A 20,781-nucleotide genomic window follows, 5' to 3' on the forward strand; every position below is an offset into this window, starting at 1 on the left:
CCGATTCTTTAAACACAGCGTCAGAGTCAATGTTAGAAATCATTTACTTGCATTTGCAGCCATTCGTACTACTGTCAAAATACACAGTATACGAAAGCCATTTGCTTCTGAAGAAATATTAAATTGGCAAACTTCGTTGGTACATGGTCGGACTCGTTTGACACATCTCTGCCTAGATACGATCCAGTTTTACAAAGTTTGCTCGTTTACGGGGCCATAAGAGTGGCACACGCGACACGATACAATACGACATACACGATGTTTCAATGCTTGTGTTATTCTGAATTGCGATGCAAAGTTCCTTTGAACATACATGAGTCTCCGAAGAAACTTTGTATCGTAATTCAGAATAACACAGGTACTGCAATATCGTATTTATCCGCCGACATCGGACAAGCGACTTTCAACCGAAGTGTCTCCCCTTTCCTTCAGCCACACTTCAGCTGCCGTACAGGTAACAGGAGCATCAGAGTGTGCGAGTGAAATAGCGTGCTAAAAACAATCTAGAGCCTATAGCGAATAAATATTTCTTTATTTAAGACAACGGTTATCTACAGACTTTGCTCTCATCTTCAGGTCTTAAACATCTTTTTGCTTTGAAACGTGTTCATTTTACGTTGGACCTCTCACCAAATTGGCGTGAAGCGCAAAGTAGAATGAACATGTTTCACAGCAAAAAGATATTTAAGACCTGAAGATGAGAGCAAAGCCTGTAGATAACGGTTGTCTTAAATAAAGAAATATTTATGCGATATAGGCTTTCGATTGTTTTCAGCAGTAAAGCAGATGTCTCCTTCGGTATTCTCAAAATCAGAAAATTCAATGAATTGGCATGGTAACTGGCAGCGAACTCCGAAGTTGAACTACGCGGATGGTACGGTTCTTATCACAAAACTCCTAAATTGAACACTGATTCAGATTAAGGAGAGGTATTGCACTCCTTCACGACACTGCAGCACTCCACATGGCGAACACAACACAAGCTTTGCATGAGTGTTTGCGATGGAAAGTTTGGAAGCATCCACCGCAGAGTCAAGATCCTGTACTACAGACACTGCAGCACTCCACATGGCGAACACAACACAAGCTTTTCATGAGTGTTTGCGATGGAAAGTTTGGAAGCATCCACCGCAGAGTCAAGATCCTGTGCTACAGACACTGCAGCACTCCACATGGCGAACACAACACAAGCTTTGCATGAGTGTTTGCGATGGAAAGTTTGGAAGCATCCACCGCGGAGTCAAGATCCTGTACTATGCGATTTCCATCTTCTCGACAAGCTCGAGGAACACCTCGGAGTTTTCGAACGGAGTGATTGGTGCAAAGTTCTGATCATTGTTACATGAGCCATGGTGTGGGTACGTTGAAAAGTAGCGTATCTCTGTCATTTTGCAACGCAATGCAGCGTTCAATAAAAGCCTCTCGGTCTGCCATAATAATGTGAAATTACCTGTGGCAGTTTACTAGCACATCTTATAAATAGCACCCCCTCCCCTACACCCCTAGAAGGTGGAATAAAGTGATCCACAGAAAATTAAAAAAAAAAACCTTTTCATGACAGACTGAGTAATCCCTAATGGTATCGTTGAACTTTTTCATTTTTAACCGAGTGATGAAGTTCCTGGATGATGAAAGGCTTCTGCCAAAATATCGCTGCAGACTCAGGTTTCCTGAGAAAGAGCATGCTTTTTCTCAGATACTACGTTATCTTGCAGGTATTAGATGCAGGTAAAGAGGGAGACTCAGCGATCTAGTTTTATGAAAAACTTTCCACACTATATAACTAACAACAAGATAGACTCACAAGGAGTATTTTTTTCCTTCATTAAAAATTTCATTCCTTCCTTCCCCACTCTCCAGCCTCCCTCCCCTCATGAGCAGAGGCGGGCTAACATCGGCCATATTGCTGTTTTCAGGCAAATGACGTTCAAACATATATTGCAACGCGTCCTCCAGAAACTTTGGCTGAACTGTTTCATGTGATAGCAATTTCCGCTACTCTGATGGAAATGGAAATGCCGTGTGGCTAGGGCCTCCCGTCGGGTAGACCGTTTGCCTGGTGCAAGTCTTTCGAGTTGACGCCACTTCGGCGACTTGCGTGTCGATGGGGATGAAATGATGATGAAAAGACAACACAACACCCACTCCGTGAGCGGAGAAAATCTCCGACCCAGCCGGGAATCGAACCCGGGCCATTAGGTGTGACATTTCGTCGCGCTGACCACTCAGCTACCAGGAGCGGACGCTACTCTGTTAAAAAGATTGGATATTGTATTCGACAAGAAGCAGAAATAATTGCGTAAGAGTAGTAGCGAGTGCCTCCTGCTAACCATCTTCCGAATGTAGTTTAGGTACACTTGCCAGCAGAGGGAAAGCATAGGCAAGTTTTAATCGCTAATAAAGTAAGTGAAATTTCACTTGCTAGAAAATTCGTTTACGGTGGACACACAGCAGGAATGGGAGGCTAGCGCCCCCTCCCCCACCCCACCCCCTCATCGCGGGTGTGACTCCAGTGTCCAGCGGGCCGTACGGCAGTGTCTCTTCGTGTCTTCGCACATGGGGCGGTTGGTTACGTTTTCAAATGCTCTGGGAGTGAACAGCTTCAGAAGACAAGCATTTCTTACTCCCCTGGTGATAATTTTAACGCCGCGATGTCACGCACAACACTTCCAAGACACACACACACACACACACTCGTCCTATGTACTAGCGAAATTGTTGATGGTAAATATGGAAAGTGTTTCCGCATGACCACATCACGACCGAGCTGCTTGCATGCAAGCTTCTTTTCTTTGTAAAGACTTGCTCACTTACAGTTTCAATGGAGTGACAGACTCAACCCTTGTCTTGCCGAGGCCAATTTCTCAAACCTATCAGACTGTGTCCGTTAGCACCGTAAAGTCAACCAAGACGCCCAGGGAAGGGATCCTGTAGTTTTCTGAAGCAGCTGGACGATGGAATATCAAAGTTTTCTAAATCCAAGGACACTTCTCCCCCATCCCCTCTCTACCTGTCGTCCTCTCTTTCTCTCTCTCTCTCTCTCTCTCTCTCTATTTGCTTGGACACCTTTCTCGAGGGGTATGAGTCAGGCGAAATACCCTCAGACTTCAAGCAGAATATAGTAACTCCAACTCCAAAGACAACAGGTGCTGAGGGGTGTGAAAATTACCGAAATATCAGTTTAACAAGTCACGGTTGCAAAACACTTACTAGAAACCTTTACAGAAGAATGGGAAAGCTGGCAGAAACTGACCTCAGGGAGAGCCGTCAGAATTCCATAGACATGTTGGAACACGTGAGGCAATACTGACTCTACGACATCTCTTAGAAGATAAGTTAAGGAAGGCAAACCTACGTTTATAGCATTTGTAGATCTGAAGAAGGCTGTTGACAATGTTGATTGGAATACTCTGTTTCAAATTCTAAATGTGGCAGGGATAAAATACAGGGATAGAAAGTCTATTTACAATTTTTACAGAAACGAAATGGCAGTTGTAAAAGTCGAGGGACACGGAAGGGGAGCAGTGGTTGAGAACGCAGTGGGACAGGGCTGTAGCCCGTCACCGATGTTATTCAGTCTGTATACTGAGCAAGCAGTAAAAGAAACAAAAGAAAAGTTTGGAGTATGTGCTGAAGTCCAGAGAGAAGAAATGAAAACTATGAGGTTTGCCGATGGCATTGTAATTCTGTCAGAGGACTTAGAACAGCGGTGAAACGCAACGGACAATGTCTTGAAAGGAGAATATAAGATGAACATCAACAAAATCAAAACAAAAATTACAGAATTTAATCGATTTAAATTAGGTGATGCCAAGGGAATCAGATTAGGAAATGAAACACTTAAAGTAGTGCATGAGTTTTCCTATTTGTGAAGCAAAGTAACTGATGATGGTCGAAGTAGAAAGGACATGAAATGTAGACTGGCAATGGCAAGAAATGCGTTTCTGAAGAAGAGAAATTTGTTAACATCGAGCATAGGTTAAGTGTCAGGAAGTTCTTAGTCAAAGTACTTGTGTGGAGTGTAGCCATGTATGGAAGTGAAACGTGGACGATAAACAGTTTAGACAAAGAAAGAAATGTGATGCTACAGAAGAATGCTGAAGATTAGACGCGTAGATAACGAAACTAATGGGGTAATACGGAGCAGAACTGGGGCGAAAAGAAATTTGTGACAGAAGCTGAGTAGAAGAAGGGATCAGTTATAAAACACATTCTGAGGCATCCAGTTTAGTACTGGAGGGAAGCATGTGGAGTAAAACTCATGAGATGAATACAGTAAGCAGATTCAGCATGATGTAGGTTGCAGTAGTTACTGGAGATGAAGAGGCTTGCACAGCATAGAGTTACATGGAGAGCTGCACCAAACCAGTCTTTGGCCTAAAGGCCACAACAACAACAACAACAGTTTTCAAAATTTTTGAAATTTTTTTGGGCGATGGCTTTGGGGAGTTGACGTCTGTTCGTGTAATTGGCTGAACACGAGGTACCAGCTTTGACTGGCTGACGAAGTTTAGATGGGCTGCTTTCGTCGAAGAGATGAAGTATGCTGGCACTTGATATCCGTCATCAAATCTGGAACGATGTAGCTCTAACTGGTGCCAGACATCGATGGGAACAAATGCGCTGCCTCTGGATTCAGTCTCATGGGCGGGACAGAGGAGGCAACTCACTGGTATCTGCTTCCGAGGGGTGCATATGCTGTTTCCAAACCCTGATGTCGACGTGTGGGTTTGGTAAGCGCTGCTTCGCTGGACTGGATATAGATCTGAGTAAGTTACCGGAATCCTGAGGGCATTTTTATGGAGACACAAGATTTAGTCAATTCGGCACTCAGTTCACGAGTGAACTTCTACTTAGTGAATCGTGTCCATGTGTTTCCACAGGACTACTCATGTAGTGCAAACTGCTTACCGTTAACTTTCTTGCATGTCTGGGTGACATGACCCATGCAGTTCTATCTGATTCACAGGTGAATGCAGTGGTGACCAAAATCCTCGGAGTAGCTAAGTTTTATTCGCTCCTTTCCCGTTTCCGTGCTGTCTACCAACAATAATTTAAAGAATAATGTCAGTGATCCTTTACCATGCCAGTTAACGGTTTTCTTTTTTTATCATATGTCATGATATGCTGTACATTTCTTTTACTGCATTCATGTGACATATTAAATTGAATTTATCTGATTCCTTGTACCTTTTCTGTAAATAAGTAATCCCTGACTCCGATCATTTAAATAATTAACGCAAGATCGACACCCATAGTTCATCTGCACAATTTCGACGGCTTTTCTGCCTTATACGTCGCGAAATTTTAACGTCACGATCTGAACACATGGAGAGGAGGATATTCCGATTGCCAGTAGTCTAGACAGGATCAGGCGTCAAACCGACCAGTTAAATCGAAGCCCACACTGGCAACTTGCAACACGTAACATTTTGTACAGTTACAAGTTTAAAATAATACAACTCTTTAGTTTCCGTGGTTTACTGTAAGAACACACACGTCATGGTGTTGCTGGTGCAAAGGTGATGACGCTGACGATGATGATGACAATGACACATCCGGTGAGTCCTTCGAGGCCACCTCCCAGCAGTTGCTGCAAGGACAGGAACGAAGGAAGGACGAAGCTATGGGAGAACAACAGGACAATACACGTAAATAGGTCGTTATGTGTGGGGCGGTGTATTTTCACAGACATGCAAATATATCGTTGAATTTTTTAATAATGGAGGCCTGTACTCTATACTGGACAGATAATGCTCTACAGAAAACACGCCACGTCCGGTGAGCCTTACAGTAGCATAATGTTGTAAATATGCAGTAAGCATTCATCCGACAGGTTCAGCTACGATATCAGATTCTCTGAGGAAGTTAGTCTGTCATACTCCTTGTGCCTGACAGCAAATGGTGAATTAACTTCGACGCTGCTGTGATTCTCATTAAGCTACACAGAGAAAAAAATAGTATTTCAAAAGTAAAATAGCAATGGAACTCATATGGGAAGACAGCATTGAATTACAAGTGAAAAATGTCTCATGGTGACTCATTAGAACTGCTTATTAAGAAAGCAGCTTTTCTACTTGAAAATAATTGTAATATTTAAAAGGTTCTCACCTAGTATCAGGTCTCCAATCGTTATTTATGATGATAACAGAGGCTCTTTCCATGAATTTCAACAGGAAAGCCACGAATACGACCTCGGAATAAAGTCTCGAGCCAGTTTTAAAGTGTCCTCTGCAAGGGCGCGTTTTGCATCTGTGGCATGTGCATTTGCTATTACACGGGTGTGATGATTAACATTTGGTCTCAGCGTGAGTAACGATTGTACATAATTGTGTTTAGCACCTCTACACGTTCTTCAGGTTAATAATATACAGCGGTCCGTGAAGACACGCATCGAAAACATTCTGCTGGAGCGAAACACGGCTCGCGATGGCGATCTTAAAGCCGGCCTTGTTGCATAAAATTTACGGTTACGGTCCGGGCTGTCTGTCCGCATTTGGAAAGGAGAACACGAACAGCACGGCGTGCTATTTTGCACCACATTAACAGCGCATGAGAGACACGTCGATACGATCGAACGCTAATAGATTCCAACACACTAATAAATCAGGTTCCTGGGATCCAATTAACAGTAGTCTCCCCAAACCGCCACGTCATCAACAACTTCATCTGATATTTATAATTATTTTCGTGCGTTCGTAATGCAGTATTTCATTCTGGTTTATGTTATTGTCACGGGTAACTTCGGAAAATCTATTTGGTACATGACTCGATTTCAAAACAATCGCCGCTCGTTTCTTTGATTTATCGGAAAGATAACGTCTCCAGTGTTCTCATATAACCCTGCTCGTATCTTTTTCCAAATGTGCGTATTCTCTCGCCCAGTTTTTGTTACCAGCAAAAAATAATTGCTCTTACATCACGCTCATTACGAAATGAGGGCGGCTTGTTTTAGTAAATCATATTCTTCACTGACATGATATTAAATTGATACTGTTGCACCATCCGTGGCAATGCAGGGGTTCCCTTGTGTTGCAAACACTTTATTCACAAACTTTGCATAAATGAAACGGTCTTATTTTTAAGTTCATCTTCAATTTCACTTCGAGCATTACCTCTTTCTTTTTGTCTGTTACGCTTCCCGCCCTTCACTTCCTTCTCCCTATTGGGTTAAATCTTCTTATCTGGAGAGGTAATCTTTCTCCACTCATTCTTTATAAAAAACGGCTCTGAGCACTATGTGTCTTAACATCTGATGTCATCAGTCCCCTAGAACTTGGAGCTAATTAAACCTAACTAACCTAAGGACATCACACACATTCATGCCCGAGGCAGGATTCGAACGTGCGACCGTAGCGGTCGCGCGGTTCCAGACTGAAGCGCCGAGAACCGCTCGGCCACAACGGCCGACCATTCTTTATAGGTGTTCGTTCCACTTTCTTATGTTCCTTTTTTTACTTTACCTAGAATATGAAATATATTCGGTTAATACCAAAAATTTGTTACAGCGAAGAACATATGAATATTTCGTCTTTTTTGATACATCCTCCTCCTCTTTCTGTGCTGCTTCAGTTCTATCGTCTCAGAACTGCAGAGTTAACGCACTCGGCAATCTGGTTCTCACGTTCTAATTTTCAACCATCCCACAAAGCGAACTGGCTGATTGTTTAAGGCTCTCGAGTCTTATTGTGAAGGGCAAGGTTGAAATTGCAGTCCATACAGGTGTTACATGGATCCGTAAAAATGAAGGTAGTTCCAAGACCGCCTCGAGACATTTCATGCACCGTCCTAGCCCGGTATAAGCTTCAGCTCCATTTCTCGGTTCATAAATTCTACACGTACTTCTTTCAATGTGCTCACCACTTGCTAAAAGTTTTCATTTTAGGTTTCTGTGTGATGCCGTGACTTTTTACCATAAATCCGAAATTTATTTGATTTCTTACTCTGTCCTTAGTAACTACCATTTCTTTTAAACATCTCTTAGTCTAAACAAATCAGTTAATCATGAAGTTTAATTAATAACCCTAAATAATGTTTTATTAATTTTTTGCCTATTCGGAAAATAAGTCCATAGCATTTAAGCGTGTCTTGCACCTGTTCTACATCTACATCTACATTATTACTCTGCAATTCACATTTAAGTGCTTGGCAGAGGGTTCATCGAACCACAATCATACAATCTCCCTACCATTCCACTCCCGAAGAGCGCGCAGGATAAACGAACACTTAAACCTTTCTGTTCGAGCTCTGATTTCTCTTATTTTATTTTGATGATCATTCCTACCTATGTAGATTGCGCTCAACAAAATATTTTCGCATTCGGAAGAGAAAGATGGTGACTGAAATTTCGTAAATAGATCTCTCCGCGACGAAAAAGTCTTTGCTTTAATGACTTTCATCCTAACTCGCGTATCATATCTGCCACACTCTCTCCCCTATTACGTGATAATACAAAACGAGCTGCCCTTTTCTTGCACCCTTTCGATGTCCTCGGTCAATCCCACCTGGTAAGGATCCCACACCGCGCAACAATATTCTAACAGAGAACGAACGAGTGTAGTGTAAACTGTCTCTTTAGTTAACTTGTTGCATCTTCTAAGTGTCCTGCCAATGAAACGCAACCTTTGGCTCGCCTTCCCCACAATATTATCTATGTGGTATATCCAACTGAAGTTGTTCGTAATTTTTACACCTAGGTACTTAGTTGAATTAACAGCCTTGAGAATTGTACTATTTATCGAGTAATCGAATTCCAACGGATTTCTTTTGGAACTCATGTGGATCATCTCACGCTTTTCGTTATTTACCGTAAAGTGCCAACTGCCACACCATACAGCGATCTTTTCTAAATCGCTTTGCAACTGATTCTGGTCTTCGGATGCCCATACTAGATGCTAAATTACAGCATTATCTGCAAACAACTTAAGAGAACTGCTCAGATTGTCACCCAGGTCATTTATATAGATCAGGAACAGCAGAGGTCCCAGGACGCTTCCCTGGGGAACACCTGATATCACTTCAGTTTTACTCGATGGTTTGCCGTCTATTACTACGAACTGCGACCTTCCTGACAGGAAATCACGAATCCAGTCGCACAACTGAGACGATACCCCATAGGCCCGCAGCTTGATTAGAAGTCGCTTGTGAGGAACGGTGTCAAAAGCTTTCCGGAAATCTAGAAATACGGGATCAACTTGAGATCCCCAGTCGATAGCGGCCATTACTTCGTGCAAATAAAGATGTAGCTGCGTTGCAGAAGAACGATGTTTTCTGAAACCTTGCTGATTACGTATCAATAGATCGTTCCATTCGAGGTGATTCATAATCTTTGAATACAATATATGCTTTTCGGTTAGATACTTTAGCGGCCGGATATTTTTCCTGTTTATCTGAATTCTGTTATATTGTGTGAGAGCATACATTTTCTAACGATACGTCCTCCCACTGCTGTACAACAACCTTTAATTTTCTAACAGACGATGTGAGACGCATTTAGAGCTACCACCTAAGCAACAGTACTGTCATATCGCAGTTTTACTCTGCTATGACATGAAATCAAATATAAACAGAACGAGTAAATCGTACATCAAGATGTGGAATGAAACAACAGGTCTATTGTTACCATCCACTGTTTCTTTATCCCCACGATGCGTTTCGTAGGTTCAAACCTGCATCATCAGGTAGGTTTACATTTGATAATATGATATATGTGTGTGTTGTGTTACGATTTTGGGGGAACTTGTGGCACTGTCTCCAGTGGTTACACAGCCGGCCTCTGTGACCGAGCGGTTCTAGGCGCTACAGTCCGCAACCGCGCGACTGCTACGGTCTCAGGTTCGAATCCTGCCTCGGACATGGATATGTGTGATGTCCTTAACTTAGTTAGGTTTAAGTAGTTTTAAGTTCTAGGGGACTGATGACCTCAGATGTTGTCCCATAGTGCTGAGAGCCATTTGAACCATTTCCAGTGGCTAGACGTTCCTTTCACTGCCGTAACTAGGGATAGAGCCACAAGTTCCCCAAAACCGTAATACCACACACACAGATGTCATACTAACTACTGTTAATCCACTTGATGATGGAAGCCGAGACCTTCGAAACGCGTTGTGGAGATAAATAAACAGGGACTGGTAATATCAATAACAGTCACGGTAAAGCCTAACCTAAAATGTTCCCATTTTAAATATCAAGGTTGGTTATGACTATGTTTTAGCGGGGAACGTGGCGAATTTTCTGAAGTACGCAACTAATCTGTAAATTTTATAGCTGCTGAAATCATAACATCACAGTGTCTCTCTCTCTCTCTCTCTCTCTCTCTCTCTCTCTTTACTTTTTTTTGGAATTTTGGTGTCGGGATTAGGTCTCAAAGAAGAGATGAGCTGGCACAAACGTCTGTCCTACTGTACCGCGCTCACTGCACCTGAGTCATACGTTTGCTTTCATTTGTCGGGCAGATGATTGTGCAGCTTCTTTTCCCGAAGTCAGGAAAGCGGATTGCAATGTTGTAGGCTTGAAACTATTTGATATTGCCTCCACACCTGATGGCATTGGAGTATTATTTGAAGCTAGTGCCAGAATCGCGTAAACACGTCAGAAATTTTGAGACCTTAATCGTTACAACTTGTTGTAAACCGTACTTAATAGTATTCGCCTACTTAGAATAGACTCCTAGCACGATGACATATTGCAACACCATGACAATATGTTGCCCGAGGGTTCATGAAGCTATACAAGACGCCATGCACAGTCACAGCCGTCCAATTTGGCTGGTACGAGAGTTGGAACTTAAACAGTGGCAACTATATATTCACAACCGACACAAAAGAGTTACATGTTTGCACCTGTTACTAACCTTCAAAGAAATCACCAGCAATGTGTAGAACTACGCCTTCCATATCGCTGGCAACGGGTTCTACAGAACGCTGGTGACTAATTTGAAGGACACTAACAGATGCAAACATGTAACTCATTTTTATCAGTTGTGAATAAATAGTTGCCACTATTTAAGTTACAACCCTCGTGTTTTGCCCTTTCGACCGTGCAGGATCGTCCAATCATGTGGCGCATGGTGAGTCCGAGATGGAGCATATTTGTCTGAGAGAGGAGTATTTCCAGGTGGCAGAGTGTGAAAGGGACCTCACTCTGTTTCTCCATTTGGCCGGGTTGTCGAATTGTGAAGTATCGAAATTTGTGGCGCATTCGGATCCGATGTTGAACGTTATGGAGCGTGTGGCCGGGAACACTCGTCGTGAAGGTTCCAGCCGGCCGCTTGCCCACCACAGGGAAGGACCACCGTACTGTGTACCAACAGCATCGTAACTACGTCACGTCTGCACCTGCCGTCCGAGAACAAGTAACGGACTCGGTGCAACGTTGCGCGTCAGCTGGCACCACTGGTCAGGGCCTAACAGCAGGCGAACCAGGCGATTACCGACCAATGCGTAAGCCGCCGTTGACACCGCGACGCGTACGACTTCGTTTGTAGTGGTGAGGTGACCGGGAAGTGTGGACAGCTGAGGGATGGCGTCGCATTGTCTTCGGCGGTGAATAGCGATTCTGCGCTGTCTCAGATGACCCTCAAAGGCGAGTATGTCGGAGGTTTCCGGATAGGTCTCACACGTTCAATGTTTTGCAGAAGGGCAGCGATGTCATTGCTGACATCATGATGCGCGACATAGACTTCAAGTCTGGGCTGTTCGTGACTGAGGGAATTCAGACGGTAGGCCTGCAACAGTATTTCACGGACATCCTGCATTCTGGCTGATGAACGATACTACTGCCGCCTACGTACACTTCGCGTAAAGACCACCAAGAGAAGAGAAATTAGGGCTCGTACGGAGTCGTACTCAGTCGCTTTTCGGAGGGCAATGATTAGTACAGAGTAACCTCCGCTGCCACTGCCATGTGCAGCATGTATGTAGATGTAGATGCGTTACCTTTCAGGCAATGGTATCGTGGTAGCACTTTCCAATAGGACAATGCACATCCACTCATGGCATGTGTCTCCATGAACTGTATGGGTGATGCTGAGGTAATCCTGTGACCAGCAAGACCCGCCAATCTGTCTCGAACAGAACACGTGTGTTTGACTGGGTCGAACAACAACTCCGTCCCAGTGCCAGCATACACGATTTCAAAGGCCAGTTGTAATAGTTGTGATCTAGTGTCCCTCGGGAAAGGATACAACGGATTAGTGACAACCATCTGAACCAAGGCAGTGCATACATTCTGGACACATGGCGGTTCAACGTCATACTCATAAGTGTACTCAAACCTTATTCTATTTTGTAATCCCTAAAATAATATAATACACCCTCTCAAAACTTTAGGTTTCTTCTTCTTTCCTCCTCCGCCTCTGAGCGCTTCACGTATTTGCAGGCAGTGTGTATGTTTGCTCTACTTCCTCTGGTGCATCTCGTCGGGTAGAAGAATCGTTTACGGCCAGACCACTGACTGAAATAGAGGGAACACAAGAAAACACCTCAGCCTGGTACTGAGACACTATTGTTTAGGAAACTAATGCAATCACTTGGCCCATAAATCACGTTTGCCATTGAACAGTTACTTTTGTTACTTTCTTTTTTCAAGATAAACAAAGTTTTGCGTCCTTTGGATCCTTGAAATTATTGCCCAGAACCTTTCTGGCTGATGAAATCGATGTCACCTCATTTGCTGCAAGGTTGCCTGCTTCTGCCCAGTGTTTCGGTTGCTGTTGCGTTTCTGGTGTCAATCACTGGACCTGCATATTGTCCACAAATATTCTTCGCATTTCATTCTTCGTTTAAGGTTTTTTTTTTCCTTCCCCTGGTATTTGTAGGGCGTCAGATACCTTACCATTCTTGAATCTCCGATTATTCAGTGTTGCACCGTGCCTTTTCTCCATGTTTTCAACTGTACTTAAAGTCTTAGGACACCACAGCTGGTAGGATCCACTGGAAATTACCCACACATCAGTTTGGCCACTACTTTCTGAGCTGTTGAAAATAAAGGAGCAAATTTCTTATCAGTCTTCACTGATTGTCTCTTGTATAAAATAAGTGGGTAACAAAGTATTTTAAGAGCGAACGCTATTCTGTTTTATCCATTTTAACAAAAAATGCCTAAGATGGACAATCAGAATTACTTAAAAGTAAGAGTTGAGTCGTTAGTTACACCATTACGCAACTGCCGAGACACCATCTTTGAGTGAGGCACAGACGTTTTAGTTTTGCTCCAGTATTACGCAAGAAAACCGGTTCGACAAACCGACAGGACAACTAAATCGGTCACAAAATTCACATGTCCATCGCTGTTTAAATCGCCTGCCCCATCCCACCATCACAGTATCAGAAAGAGATAGGCACGGACAGCTGGTGCGAGTCCTGTGGTAGACCCGGCCGAACTGCCGAAAGTACTCCATCCACACTTTTGTTGATTTTTTGAAGTATGTACATAGGGTATGGAAAAATAGTTTAAAGAAAAAATCTCTGTCTTGTTACACAGTATGTCATTTACGTATGACTATACGTACATGTCAAACAATTGACAATGAACAAAATCACGTAGAACGTAGCGCTTACACCACACTCCATAGTACGATATGGTGATGTATAGTTATTCATATATTATAATACATAACACCGTACTGTACTTCGGTGCAAACAAATGAAATAGAAGTATATGGGTAACGGATTGTTAAGCTCCTAAAAGAGCTGTCCACGGATTTTTGTTGGCAAATGTGATATTTACGTAATTAAAGTTAAAATAAAGAGCACAGTTCGAATGTATAACAAACACTTCTGAATATAATAATGTGCTTTGCGTCACTGAAAACTGTAGGTACATTCTTTGTTATTTCCAGCGTGCTAATCGATCTTTGAGCCTGTGTCACACCTACTGGCAGACGCAAAATATTCTTAGAATAACGCAGACTTTGGGGGTAATGTTGCTCCGATTTTGCTCAAGAATTACATTTTCTAGTTGACGTATAAGCAGACAGTCATTTAAGTTGGCACCAAGGATTACTCCCAGGCGATGTATTTCTTCCATTTCATCATCTGAAAAATCAGCCCTATAAATTTCAGACCATCCTCTTCTGAATAGGCTAGGATACAGCCACGAAAAACGCAACTGCTCATTCAGTTTATGAACAGCATCATACCAGTCTGTAGTGCTGGTTGTAACAGTTCACAACTACATTACCGCTTCATAATTATCACTATCGCTTTCCTGCGTACTGTCTCCTAAGGGTTTCTTACGAAGCGTCTTCCTGTTAAGACTGAAAGAAATATTCAGATTACTTTTCTCAGATTTAAAACATTGCAAATCTCTACCCAATTTGCTGTAAACGCTTTTTAAATCACTTATCAAGCTATTAATGTTTAACACCTCTGCACCGAACCTAGCGTTCTTGCGTGTAAAATTATGCATCTGTTTTCTATGGTTGTGTGTACTTCAGACCTTAATCCTACTGCTGGCGTAAGACCGGATCTGAAAATATTCAGTTACCGCGTCATACATTGTATATCACTCCGAATTTCAGCAATGAGATACTAAGCACGCCGGCCAAAAGTTTAGTGACGCGCAGTTAATGTCACACTAATACCAAGAAAGAGTGCCACTGTCTTCGATAGTGGCCCTATTCGGCGAGGGAGTGAGCACTTGACTTTCTTCAGGAAGGCCACACACAGTTGAAGCCACTAGCGGTATATCGTGCACAGTAATATGATGTGTATGACGTACTAGGTTGTGCTTACGTTCCTGGTTTGATGAATTCTAAGGTACCCTGTCGCAACTCGACTTAGCTGCTAAATCATCCTATCTAAATTCCATAGAAAAATCTGGAATTAATTTAAGCAACGGCGAAACGTTGTACCTCCCCTGTTTTAAACAGTCTTCGTTGATGCACCAACAAATCAGTCATACTAAGTTCATGTAAAGTAATTTACTCGTTCTAATACAATATCTCCTTTCTGATGCTCTGTCACTTCTCTACGCCCCGGGGCCGTATTGCGCTGATTCCAAACCACAGACTGTCACATATACGCCATGTCGCTATCATGACTTGATGAAAAATAGTGCAATAAGCTTCCGTGCAATTCAACTTAATCGTCTTCAAAGTACTGTCCGTGCAAGAATCCACTTATCGCAACCCTGAATGCGTGACTTGAAGTATTTCTGAAAGTTTTCTTGTGGTAGGGCGTTGAGGTGTTCTGTCGTGGTCCTGTCAATGTCAGGATCAGTTTAAAAACGGTTTCCTTTGGGTATGGTTCTAATTTTTGGGAAGAGCCAGAAGTCGCATGGTGCTAAATCTGGTGAGTAAAGGCGGATGTGGACACATAGGAACAGTGTTTGTGGCCAAAAACTGGCGAATCACATGGAGGTGTAGCACGGCCGTGGTCGTGACGAAGAAGGAAGGTACTGAGCCATTTTCTTTCTTCGTACATCGGTTTGCAAATGCTGCAGTACGTCCTTGTAAAATCCGACGTTTAAGATTGTTCCCCTTGGAATGAACTCCGAACGCACTATGTCCTGAAGGGAAAGAAAAAAAAAGAAGACCGTTGCTTTGATATTTGACTTTGACTGACATGCCTTTTCAGGGTGAGGAGATTCACTGGTTTTGCATTGGGGACTCTGAATTTTTGTCTCAGTGGCAAGTTTCAGCTCGAGTTATAATTATAGACATGAAGTCTGGATCTGAATGGAGACGATCCTTCTACTCCGTGAAAACTTACGCATGGTTTTCCTTCTGTCCATCCCTCAAAAGCATGGGAACTAATTTTGCACTCTCTCGTCTCATTTGCAAATTATTGGCTGAAATGCTATGCACGAATCCATAGGAAACGCTACGTTCTCGATTAATTATTATCCTGATTGACGGAACAATTTTTGCCGCTCTGTACACGTTTTATTCTGTACAAGTTTTATTCTGTCTCCTACCGACCCCTTTCCTATTTTAAATCCCTCATCACACTTGTGAACAGTCTTCACATTTACAGCACGATCGCCATACACCAATTTCAACATTTCATGACGTTCTTTAGCACTTTTTTGCAACTTGAAACAGAACTTCACTGTTGACACACGCGTTGTTCGAAATACTGATGCGCTACACACACGGTACAGACAACCTCAGCGTAGCGTCTCTGGACGCTGAGTGACAAGGCAGAACGTGTTGCCAACTTGACGCTGCCTGTCTCAAGGGATCACGCTACCCTGCACACTACATCAAATACTCGTAGTGTCAGCAGTTTATACTGAAAACGTTCATTGACCATATCTTTCGATCACGCCGTCAGTGGCTAGGTCTACAGCGACCGTTTGCTACTAGTTCCGCATCATATACATCGCTGCAAAGCATCCACTGCGCTCTTTAATAGCGGTGTCTAATATTTTGTGCGATCATCTTATTCTTGTACATCATTCAAAGTTCATTTATCCGAGAAAGATTAGGTGTAAAAGTCTTGATACAGTCAACTGTTTCTGACCGACAAAGAGAGTATCTAGTTGCATCTAACTGCTTTTGAACACTGGAACTGTAACTTCTGTAAGATCCAAAATAATTTCGGAGGTGATGGCGTTCTTCTCGTCGTGAACTGACAAGTTCTAAAAGACGTCCTATAAGCAGGAGAACATTTTTCCACAGAACCGAGAAATCACTTGGCGCCCTCTTCTCCCATCTCGTCAGCTCCCTCAGGTATTACTTACAGGGTGACAGTTATTGAACTTTATGGAAAAAAACGTAAATTAGTTAGGAACTGTGGGCTGAATACACTTCATTCAGTAATTGTCACGCTGTATGTTTTACTGGGCTCTTAGTAAGAACTTCAAAAATATGTAAATCTAGAGATGGACGAAGCGGGTTGTATCTTCTTTTGAAATATGTACTACATAGAAGTTCTTTTTAGGAGAAATAAATTTATGGATATTATTCCAGCTTAATACATAGAAAGAAGAAACAATTCGTTTCTGTTTATTATAATTCGTGAGATCTTTAAAGGATTTGATTGTTCTCTCTTCAGTAAAAACATGCTAATGCACAGAGTGGAAAGAGTGAAAACATAAAATTTCCATTTTTTAGTTTCATAATTCTATAATTTCCAATTCAGTTAGCTTTCCATCGAAAAACAGCAATGTAAAAAAGGCGCATTTGTTGGACAAAAATATGGGTACACCGAGAGAAATGGATGCTTGAACATAAATGCAGGTGCTGGACAAGCGTGCAGGGAGCGCTGGTGCATTTGAGCACGAGGGGCAGCCGTGCAGCGCCTCCAGTGCGTTGCAGGTGCAGACCGGTGTCCTGTGTGGTCGTGAGTGCATCACGGCGAAGCTAAGTGAATTCGAACGTGGGGAAATTCTTGGCGCCGGCATGAAGGTTGCTACCACAATCAAGCTGGTGTCTTTGGCGTTTCAAAAGGCACTATATCGAAGATTTATACAGCACACAGGGAAAGCGGAAGGACGTTATCCGCTAGGTGAACACGGACGAAAACTATTTCGAGTACAGCTGCGCTCTACTGAAACTGCGACTCGGTAGCAGGATTGCCGGCAGAGTTGGTAGCACTGGTAGGGGAACAACCTGGAACTGCCAGTCAACAACTTCTGTTTAATGGTTGTTTGTTTGTCTTGTACATAAGTAGAACCGCACATCGTTTATTGTTGGCCCATTGTGCATTTTACATTATTACAAAATATAAATAAAATATAAATAAAAATATAAATAAAATTACTTTTAAAAATACTGTTCTTAGCGTAACTCATGCGGTTTTATGTAAACAAAACAATTCCTTCTAATGCAACTACAATTTACATGCACTAACAGAGTGTATATAAATATTGTTTTTATTATATATTCACTAGAACATTTTTCATCACGATCTGAGACAAGAGTTTCCTATTATAACTGATAAAAAAGTACGACAGATGTTTAACAATAACAGAAACATGTTTCATATAAGTTCGACGAAGCGCTGAAACGGTTTTTCTTTTATCTTTCCACGAGGAAATTGCGTCTTATAGTGGTATATGATGAATCCCCTTTTTTTCACTAAAATATCCCTCTGTTTCACGTTACTAATCAACAGTTTCGGAATAATACTTGAGTTACAGAATAAAACTTCAGTATTGCTACAGTACCGTTTACTTTTAAACTAAAGTTGGGGAGGCGTCGTCTGAATGATGACATGCGCCTTTCTTAGCAATCATATACCACCGTTCACTTGACGAAAGGTCGGTTCCTAAAGACTGGAAAGTAGGACAGGTCACACCAGTATTCAAGAAACTAAATAGGGGTAAGTCATTGAATTACAAACCCAAATGACTAACCTCAATTTGCAGTAGGAATTGGAGCATATCCTGTACTTGAACATTATGAATCACCTAGAAGAAAATGACTTATTGGCACTTAACCAACACGGATTCAGAAAACATCGTTCTTGTGCAACACAGCTAGCTCTTTATTCCCATCAAGTAATGAGTGCTATCGACAAAGAATCTCAGACCGATTCCATATTCCTAGATTTCCAGAAGGCTTTTTATACCGTTTCTCACAAGCGACTATTAATCAATTTGCGTGCATATGGAATATCGTCTCAGTTGTGTGACTGGATTCGTAATTTCCTCTCAGGTCACAGTTCGAAGTGATAGACGGTAAATCATCGAGTACAACGGAAGTGGTATCTGGCCTTCCGCAAGGTAGTGTCATAGGCTCTCTGCTGGTCATAATTTACATAAATGACCTAGGTGATAATCTGAGCAGCCCCATTAGATTGTTTGCAGACGACGCTGTAATTTACCGTCTAGTAAAATCATCAGACGATCAATTCCAATTACAAAATGATCTAGATAGAATTTTTGTATGGTGCGAAAAGTGGTAATTGGCACTAAACAAAGAAAAGTGCGAGGTTATCCACATGGGCACTAGAAGAAAAGCGGTAAATTTTGGGTATACGATAAATCGTACAAATCTAAGGGCAGGCAGTTAGACTAAATACCTAGGAAGTACAATTACGAGCAACTTAAATTTGAAAGACCACATCGATAATATTGTGGGAATGGCCTAACAAAGACTGTACTTTGTTGGCAGAACGCTTAGAAGATGCGACAAACCCACTAAAGAGACAGCCTACATTACACTTGACCGTCCTCTGGTGTAATATTGCTGAGCGGTGTGGGATACTTATCAGGCAGGATTGACGGAGGACATCGAAAATGTGCAAAGAAGGTCAACTCGTTTCGTGTTATCGCGCAATAGGGGTGAGAGTGTCACTGTGTCACGCGAGTTGGGGTGGCAGTCACTGAAACAAAGGCGGTTTTCTTTGCGGCGAGATCTATTTACGAAATTTCAATCAGCAACTTTCTCTTCCGAATGTAAAAATATTTTGTTGACACCCTCCTACGTAGGGAGAAATGATCATCATGATAAAGTAAGAGAAATCAGAGCTCTAACGGAAAGATTTAGGTGTTCCTTTTTCCCACGCGCCATTCGAGAGTGGAATGGTAGAGAAGTAGTACGAAAATGGTTGGATGAGCACTCTGCCAGGCACTCAAATGTGAATTGCAGAGTAATCATGTAAATGTAGATGTACATGTACATGTAGATGCAAACAAGGGTTGCTTTAAACACACGCCGTAACAGTCGTGAGCGTTAGCTATGGGAGGTAATAACCAGACACTATAATGTAGGCCATTCCGGGCGGGTCCGCGGCCAAGTCTCACAGTGACTTTCACGCTATGACGTCGTTCGGTAGATAGCCGGCAGTAGCGAATGGTACGTGTAAAATCGAGACGTAAGGCGAGACGGAATAATTATTGTAATAGCGTAGCGACAGAGCGGACGAGATGAGTAACAAGACGAGTAATCGTGGAGTTGCACGTTGTACAGTTATGGCCGTAACACTAGTGCCGTCATGTGTCACCGAGTCCCTGATAACGCATCACACAGGGAGTGGCCGGCTCGTTTGTAAGCGAGCAGATGAAATCGATGTCAACAATGCACGAATCCGCTCAATTGAGTAAGATCGTGATTTATAGAACGAGCTCCTTGGTTGCCTATAAAAAAGTGGATGAAAGCAAATGCAATTCCTTTACAGCATTCACAAAACTGACATGGCGATGTACGTACAACTGAAAACAACAGTGAAGTTGTCGATGAGGTAACCAAGCGAATTATACTGCCATTTATTGTTGAAATCATCCGATCATAGTCCTAATTTCGTTAACTTAAATATTCTCAAATGGCATTTATTTTGTGTGTGGATACCAGTTATTGTTCCTCACATATTATTAAAAAAACAGACAAGAGGAGCCAAACAATCAGGCATTGTATTTCTACAGGCTGTATGTGGGCAAGCTCTACGCTATGGAAATAGAGATGTAAGGAAGAGAGCAGCTGGAATCTTTGAATCTGTATCGCCAAAGAAGAGAAAAGTGAACCAAGTAACAAATACAGTGCCCATCTGTAACCTCACAGATTTAAGACTTAAGGACGAAGAAATCAAAAGACTGAATAAAAAAACAGAAGTTTTGAAGAAGAAAGACGCAGCTTTAGGAAGACACGGTGCAGACCTGAAGAGGGACAAAGCTGTCAGGTGCGTGATGGTACACGTGAGAAAAGTAAGCCGAGCTGTGAAAGAAAGTGCTGTAAGGAACAAGGTAGAAAATGTATTGTCTAAATATTTCACTCCGGGACAAATTCTTTGTTTGTTACAAGGCAACAGACAGGTTAAATGAAGTTCCCAGAATACTACCAAAGCTCTAACTTTAAAGGTCCTTTCTAGGAAAGCTTATACGTATTTGAAAAAG

Source organism: Schistocerca gregaria, chromosome 4 (assembly GCF_023897955.1).
Source record: "Schistocerca gregaria isolate iqSchGreg1 chromosome 4, iqSchGreg1.2, whole genome shotgun sequence".
Taxonomy (NCBI): Eukaryota; Metazoa; Arthropoda; class Insecta; order Orthoptera; family Acrididae; genus Schistocerca; species Schistocerca gregaria.